This window comes from Chrysochloris asiatica, unplaced genomic scaffold (assembly GCF_000296735.1).
Source record: "Chrysochloris asiatica unplaced genomic scaffold, ChrAsi1.0 scaffold00084, whole genome shotgun sequence".
NCBI lineage: Eukaryota > Metazoa > Chordata > Mammalia > Afrosoricida > Chrysochloridae > Chrysochloris > Chrysochloris asiatica.
Genome location: NW_006408602.1, coordinates 11,296,636 through 11,305,674, shown reverse-complemented (window position 1 = coordinate 11,305,674; position 9,039 = coordinate 11,296,636).

The window sequence follows — 9,039 nt, the reverse complement described above, 5'->3', positions numbered from 1 at the left end:
AGAAAGCTAGTCAAGAAATTATTGCAAGAATCTGCAAATAGAGTAATGGTATTTTTAATTCATTTTAATAAATGAATGTAAGTATAAGATTATGAAAGATAATTTAATGTGTCCCTTTCCATTCCTGAATTTTCCATAAGATGATATCATATTTTCATGTTCCCGAAGTCCATGCTATTTCCATGGCTCCAAGTTAGCACAATTCAACAGGTATATATTGAACAAGTATTAGATGCAAGACATGCCCATGGGTGCCTCAGGCTACCCAAAAAGCAAAGAAACATGGATTTGCTTGTGTTTACTTACTACTCTGTGGTGAAAATTTTTACATTTTTTTTCACCACTTCAAAGATTCAACTTCTCAGTATGACTGGCATTTCTATCCCAACCCCATGTCACTTTCCAACAGAATCAAAGTATCCTTTCAAATTTATAATCCTTGAAAAAGTTGTAATACCCAGTAAGAAGATTAAGCAGACTTATTTGTGATTACTTACTAATATGTTGTTGTTGTTGTGAAGTGCTATCAAGTCAGTTCCAACTCATAGTGATCTTGTGTAGGGTTTCTGAGGAGCACCTGTTGGGTTTGAATTGCCAACCTAGTGGTTTGCAGTGCAGTGCTGATCCTACAGGGACTCACCAGGAGTCCATATATACAGATGTCATGAAACCCTTGTGAGATTATTCACTGTGCATTAGTAAGTAAACGTAAGTAATACCATTTCTTACTGGCCAGGGATTGTAAATTAGAAAAATAAAAAAGACTGCTACTGTGATTCTGTAGGAAGGTGGGGTTGGAGGAAAACCAGATGTCATTCAGACTTAGAAGCTTTAATGTGGTGAAAAAATGTGAACTTGTTCACTCTAGGTAAGTGAATAAGCATGAGTAAGCCCATGTTTACTTTGCTTATTGGATAAGTCACCCAGGTCAGGTAATATAAGGAGAAGACCCAAACTGTAAAATCATAGTAGTATTATCTTATGTCTCTTCTAGTCATAACCCGTGACTCCTACCTAACAACATTTCTGCCCTTTTGGGTCTGGATAAAAGAATGTGGGAGAAGATTCTGATGAAAGTATTCAGCCGTGGATGGTAGCAGACTTAAATATAATTGCAAAAACTTGAAACTAACATGGGTATGAAATGAACTCTCTTAGAAGCAGGAGGGGGCAATCTCATTGCAATCGAAGAAGAAGAGCCAGGAGAGGAGCGTGTCCTTTGGACCCCAAGATCCATGTGCATTGAAGCCCTCTTGGACCCAGGGACAGAAAGCTGTGACACTGGATAAGGGGCAGAGGAACATTTGTAGCAGAGCCAAGAGTTAGAGCATGAGACAGAGCAGTGGGCCTCCCAGCCCACAGAGTAAGTAAAGCTGACAGTCTTTGAGCAGGAGGCTTGCTTGTAGAATGTTGCTGTTAAGTGCTGCTGACTTAGCGTTGACTCATAGTGACCCTGGATAGGGTTTCTGAGGAGCGGCTGATGAGTATGAACTCATACTTGCAGTTCAAACTGGCCTTGCAGTCTAGAGCTTATCCTATAGTATTTATCCTACAGTGCTTATCCTATAGCACCACACTTGTAGAATGGTGTGCCTTAAACTGGGGAGTGAGTTTTGCTGACCCAAGAAGCTAGAACACAGTGCCGTCAAGCTGAGGTTTATGGTGGAGTGGTGTGTTCTTTAGGCATTTATCAGCAGCTGATTGGAACAAGTGTACCACGAGCATTTTCTTATCCTGTATTCTAGCTCGTTGGTTTCCCTAATAAACCTCAGAACTGTGAGTCTGAATTCTAAGTGGCCGTTATACTGAATTATCACACCCAATGGATCGAGAGGATTGTGGGAGGATGGTTTGGTACTGCAACATTTTTTGAAGGTTTCCATTTGAAATATTTGAAGGTATCACAAGAAATTATTTTACAAATTTGGAACGAGTAAATTACTGTTAGTGACTCCATTTACAGCACCTTCAGAATGTCTAATTGTATTATCTGTGAAACAATGAATTTTTCCCAAAAAATGTTTCTGAATCACATTACTGTGGTCCCTGAATTGTTAGGCTAGGTTTGGAAGTAGTTCTCACTGAGAATACAGAAAATGAGTCATTGTGGTCCTTTTCTTTGATGTCAGGGACAAAATTTGGTAATCTTGATCCCGGGTATCAAAAACAAAACAAAGCAAATAACTCATATTCTCTTACTTCTGAAATTCTTTAAACTCTTCTGAACATGCTATTACTAGCAATAGTTCATAATAATCATAGTGCCTATCTGAAGGAGTCCTGTTGTAATGCTGTGGGTTAAAGCACTGGGCTGCAAAGTCAGTTTGAACTGCAAAGTTGGTAGTTCAAACTTATCAGCCACTCCTCAGAAACCCTATACATGGTCATGATGGGTCGGAACTGACTCAGAAGCGGTTAACAACAACAATCAGGATTCCTGGTGTGTCATTGTAGCATAAGCACTAAACAGTTCACCACACGGTTGACTGTTCAAACTCACAAGCTGCTCCTTGGAAACTCTATACAGGGTTACTATGGGTCAGAAACAGCTTGAAGCCACTAATAACAGCAACAATATCAGAAGGCAGAAGTTCTGTTGGGCACTTGTACATATGTATGTATGTGAGAGAGTGTGGCTATCTGTTCATCTGCATCTCTAGCTATTGGTTTCTTAATTTGATTATTTTTAAATGACTCGCAAAAATTAGATTTTTTGTTATTAAGTGCCACTGAGTCAGTTCTGACACATAGTGACCCTGTATAGGGTCTCCGAGAAGCAACTGGTGAGTTTGAAGCACCAACCTTGGCGTTCAAACTGATCTTGCAGTCTAGCTCATTAGCCTGCTGTACCATAGCGGGACTCCCATCAAACTAGATAATGCGAATCAAAGTAATCAGTTTCCAAACATTTTGATGCATATCTACTAAAAGATAAGAAGCTTGATCCAAAATGTAATTCAATAAATTGCTTTCTTCTTCAACAAAGTCTTGTTATTAATAAATGTCATTTTGTGAAGCAGGAAGTTTAGTGTCATGGCAGATTGACATTATATCTACTGTTTTTATCTGGGTGCAAACTATTTAAAAAGAAGATTATCGTGTTCTTTTTAATATGCTACAAGTGGTGGCTCATAGTTCGAGTAGCACTGATCTAGTAGTACGTCTTAAGTGGCAATTATAATTTAAACTTTCAGTAACTGCTATAATTAATATTTTAGTTCAACAAAAGTCAATTATGTGCTATAAAAGGGAATTTTAAAATGGCCTGTGTCCATTGACGTCTACATTAAAGGTAATTTGATAACTATAACATTTATACTAAGAGTTACAGAGTTACTTCTAATTCTGTTATTGTTGTTATTAAGTGTCTTCAAGTTAATTCCAACTCATAGTGACCCTGTGTAGGGTTTTCAGTGAGCAGCTGGTAAGTTTGAACCACCGGCCTTGAGATTCATACTGACCTCAAAGTCCAGTGCTTATCCTATAGCACCACACCAGGCCTCCAACACCTTCCTCTACTTCAGTGTAAATAATGCTCGTAGTGATCAGACTCGTTACAGATTTTCACATGTCATGTTGTTGTTTTTCTTGTATTATCCCTGATCATTTGTTTCATGGAATTCTGCTGTAAGTTGAGCTTTCTTTTATCAGCACTCCTGAGAATAGTTGGGATATGGTACATGTTCTTTTGTGACAATACAATATTAAGAAATTTAATTAACAAAACATAGATTACTATGCATATTAAACATTAACTATGTAGACTGTATATAAATATTGAGGATTCCTGTGTGAGCTTAGTCTGCAAACTGCACTTACCTCATCTGTAACCATTGATGTTTGTTCCTTTTACAGGGCTGATAAGAGTGACTCTGTGGGCACTCCACCCACTCCCTAACTTCTCAGTGTTCCCCAGAGAATTGGGAAATCTTCTTAGCTCCTTCTCTGCTTCTATAGCCATTTTCCCTTTTGATAGTTCTTCCTTCTTTTCATTACTTGAGCTACGAGAGCAGCAGCCCATTCCTAATTTACTGGAAGTCTAGGAGTTACTCTCAGGGAGAGGGTAATGCAAGCTGCTAAAATGTCAGGGAGAGGCATGCATTTAATTTAGTGAAAGTTGGTGTTGGATTTCTTCTGAGCTGGCAAACGCTCATTTCCTGTCTTGTTATATCTTTCCCCCATATGTAATTCTCCACAGACCTCACTGCCCACTCTATGTTTCAATAGTCTCCCACATTTTTATCATTGCATTAAGTTGTTTTACGTGTTTTATACATGAATAAGTGAAATACTCTAAAGTTGTTAGCACAATGGTTGGCATATAGAAAATGCTTAGTAAAGGCCAGATATCTTTCTAATTGTTCTAATTAAAATTTCATGATAATGTTCACTAAAAATATTTCTATGGTCATTAAAGAAATAACTATAGCTTATTAACAATGAAGTAAAAGTAGCACTTCAATAAAATAGGTATGAAATGACAGTGGCAGAAAAAAATGCACTTTAATCCTAAAACCCCATATTAAATTATTTTATAGTCAACAAGGTTTTAAGGGAAGTGATTCTTATTTCTAAAATCTTTTAATACTTTCCCCACTTTCTTCCATTAATAAATATTTATTCCTGATTACTAAAACAGATAAGCACAAGTACTAAATCAGCTGGGATTTTTAGAAGTCTGACTCCCTCTCCATTTTCTCCAATGCTTTTTCTTTTTAAAATTTTTTGTGAATTGAGTGAAGGTTTACAGAGCAGATCATCAGTTTTATATTCAATAAATCATATCCTTTGCTTCATTACATGGTTGCAATCCCCTCCATGTACTAACGGTAAACAGCATTTACCTCCATTCATTTTAATTATTGCATTTGTCCCTGTGTCTCCTGCTACCTTCATCTTTATTCTGCTAGCCTCCTTCTTGTTGTATATTATCAGCCATCACCTACATTAACATTTTTCTACCCTCTTGTGGTTAAGTGCTGTTGAGTCGGTTCCAACCCATAGCGATGCTGTATAGGGTTTCCAAGGAGTAGCTAGTGAGCTTGAACTACCGACCTTGCAGTTCAAACAGCTTTGCAGTCTGGCCAATTAACCCACAGCACCACAGTAGGACTCCTTCTACTCTCTAGCCCATGAATAATTTTCCCTTTCCCAACACTCCCTCTTACAAATTGAAACCTTTCAAAAAAGTGAGGCAGCACTGGAGGCACTCACTCACCTATGCCAAGAAATTTTGAAGAAAACTATCTGGGCAACTGATACAAAGAGATCCGTGTTCGTGCCCATTCCATAAAGAGGTGACTCAACAAAATGCAGAAATCATTGGACAATATCCTTGATATCACATGTGAATAAAGTATTACTAAAGGTAATACAGAAATGGCTGCAAGCACACATTGACAGAGAACTTCCAGAGGTTCAAGCTGGATTCAGAAGAGGATGTAGAATGAGAGATATCATTGCTGATGTCCGATGGATCTTGGTTGAAAGCATAGAATACCAGAAAGATGTTTACCTGTGCTTTATTGACTACACAAAGGCCTTTGATTGTATGGATCATGACACGCCATGGACAACATTGAGAAGTATGAGTATTCCAGAACACTTAATTGTGCTCATGAGGAATCTGTACCTGGACCAAGAGGCAGTTGTTTAAACAGAACATGAGAACATTGAATGGTTTAAAATTAGGAAAGGTATGTGACAGAGTTGTCTTCTTTCACCATAATTGTTCAACCTGTATGATGAGCTAATAATCTGAGACGCTGGGTTCTATGAAGAAAAATGTGACATCAGCATGGGAGGAAGACTCATTAACAACCTGCAATATGCAGATGATACATCCTTGAGGATCAAAGACCACAGCTTTTGGTACGGATTTTATCTCAATGTAAGACAAACAAAATTCTTCACCACTGGACCAATAAACAACATTCTTATCAACAGAGAAAAGATTGAAGTTGTCAAAGACTTCATTTTTCTTGGATTAGCCATCAAAACTCATGGAAGCAGCAGTCAAGAAATGAAACGATGTATTGAATTAGGTAAATCTGCTGCACAAGACCTTTTTAAAGTGTTGAAGAGCAAAGATGTCAGCTTGAAGGCTAAGGTTTGCCTGATCCAAGCCATGATATTTTCAATAACCTCATATGTTATTGTACAGTGAATAAGTTGTACAGTGAAAGTCGTACAGTGAATAAGGAAGATGGTAGAAGAATTGATGCTTTTGAGTTATGGTGTTGGAGGAGAATATTGAAGGTGTCATGGGCTTCCCAAAGAACAAACATATCTGTGTTGGAAGAAGTACAGCCAGAGTGCTCCTTGGAGGCCATAATGGCCAGACTTTGTCTCTCATACTTTGGACATATTGTCAGGAGGGAAAAATCACTGGAGAAGGATATCACGTTTGGTCAGGTGAAGGGTCAGAGAAAAAGAGAAAGATCCCCAGTGAGATGGACTGGCAAAGTGGCAGCATCAATGGGCTCAAGCTTGGCAACAATTGTGAGGTTGGCACCAGACCAGGCAGTGTTTTGTTCTGTTGTACATAGGGTCACTATGAGGCGGCAGTGACTCGATGGCACCTAAAAACAACAACACTACCCCCACTCCGTAACCATCATAGATTGTTTCTTTTATCAACAAAATTTTTACAATTGGTCTCATACGATGCTTGTCATTTTGTGATTGACTAATTTCACTCAGCATACTGTCCTTCAGGTTCAACCATGATGTAAGGTATTTCACAGATTTATCCTCATTCTTCAACATTTAGTAGTGTTTCATTGTGCGTGTACCAGTTTTAGTCATTCCACCATTGAAGGGCATTTAGGCTGTCTCCAACTTTTTGATGTCTCATGTAGACAACATTTTGAAGGATCCTATTTTCTTATCCATTCTCCTCTTTATGTCTCTTGACTGATAGATTTAATTAATTTACATTCAGTGTAATTATCTAGAGGTATTAATTGATTGCTGTCATTTTTCTGTGTGTTTTTTGTATGCATGTGTGTGTATGGTGTTGCAGGATTCTTTGTTCCATATACTTGTCTATGCAGAGTTCATTTTGTCTGTGTGTTTTCTTTCCATTTTCATTTCTGTTGTGACAATGTTTACTAAATATTTCTGATTTTCATCTTTTTTTTAAAACTTTGATGTACAGGTGTATTAATTTTTTTTGAGGTAGCCCTGTAATTTATTAATTTTTTCTCTGCTTTAAACAGTCTGCTTTATCTTGAAATCTACCTGACTTCCTTGTCATTTGGAAGATCTGTATCTACACTGTTCCCTCTTTCTGCTTTGTAGTTGAATTCATTATACATTAATGTCTCTGTTCCGTATTTTCAGTCATGTAGGTTTGTTTTACTTTAAATATTTCTATACCTGGATTGAGTTCTGTGTGGTGTAGTATGTGTGGCAATTTCAGGTTTTTGTCTGCTGTTGGTTCTTAGTCCAAAGAACACTTTTTGATATTTTTTGTAAAGTTGGTCACATCATTAGAAATTCCTTTAATTTCTATTTATTGGGAAGTGTCCTAAGTCCACCATCATAATTGAAGGACAGTTTTGTTAGGTATGATTCTTGGTTGGCAAATTTTTCTTTCAGTTTTGTATATGTCATCCCATTGTCTTCTTGTCTGCATGGTTTCTGCTGAAAAATCATAACTTAGTCTTACTGGTTCTCCTTTGTAGGTAATTTTTCATTTTTCCAAAGCTGCTCTCAGGATTCTTTCCTTGTCTTTGATTTTGGAAAACTTGATCGTGGTATATCTTGGTGATTTTCCTTTGGGATCTATCCTATTTGGGATTCATTCAGCTTCTTGTATAATTACCTTCTTGTATTTCAGGATGTTAGGAAAATTTTCTTCCAACAACTCTTCGACAGTTTTTCTCTGTGCTAATCTCCTCATGTTCTGAAATTCTAATCACCTGTAAATTGTTCCTCTTCACAGTATCCCACATAATATTTATGCTTGCTTAGGAAGCTTTCATTCTTTATTATTATTATTATTATTATTATTATTATTATTATTATTGATTGTTCTTCTAACACACTACTATTGAAGATTTCTTATAAAGCTCACTAATTCAAGCTTCCATTACTTCACATCTACTCCTTTGCTCTTTTAATGTATTGTTCTTTTATGATATTGATGTGGTGCTGTGAACTAATGCGTCAGATTGCAAAGCCATTTGAACTGCAAGGTTGGCAGTTCAAGTTCACCAGCTGCTCCTCGGAAACCCTATACAGGGTTGCTATGGGTCGGAACTGGCTCGACGGCACTTAACAACAACAACAGTATTAATCTTCTGGATTTCTCATTGCAGGCTTTGATTGTTTCAGAGTTCGTACTTATTTTGTCTGTTTGTTTTGCAGTTTTTCCTGAATTCTTCTAAAGTTTTTATTGTGTTCTCCTTGCTTTGCTGCATCTTTCTATTGCTCCTTTGAAGGTACCCAACTAACATTCTTTTAATTCTTTTTCAGTTAGTTCCATTGTCTTTTCTTCTTCAGAAACTTTTTCTGACTCTGCATCTTGGTCATTTGTTTGAGCCATTCTTTCTTGTATCTTCATGTGAGCTTAAATTGTCTTTTGCCTCCAGGGCATTGTGGGATTATTTTATTTATAAAAACCATCAGAGTAGTTATTGGATCTGGAGGGGAAAAATCTCTTGTTGGGTCTTGCTAGTCAAGGAGCTCAGGTGGTTGTGGAAGGGATGTGACAACAGAGTTTCTGGCTGTAGATGGAGTTCCTATTGGCCTCAGTGTTACCTATGTTCAAGGTACTTAATCCAGTAATTTGGGGAGGTCCTTGATGGAGCTGGCTTCAGTGTCTGTTAGGACTGCAAAGAAGTGGAAGCAGGACAGCTTGTTATGTGCTGGTCTGGTAGAGCTTCAGGTTTTGTAGGTCAGGAATCAAACCCACTTAAAGGGGTTTCAGGCAACAAAATGGCTCTTCAATGTGGTGCAGCCTGCTCCTAACTCATACTGCTATGGCTCCAACCACATGACTCTGAACTCCCAGAAAGCAGGGTCTGCACTGGG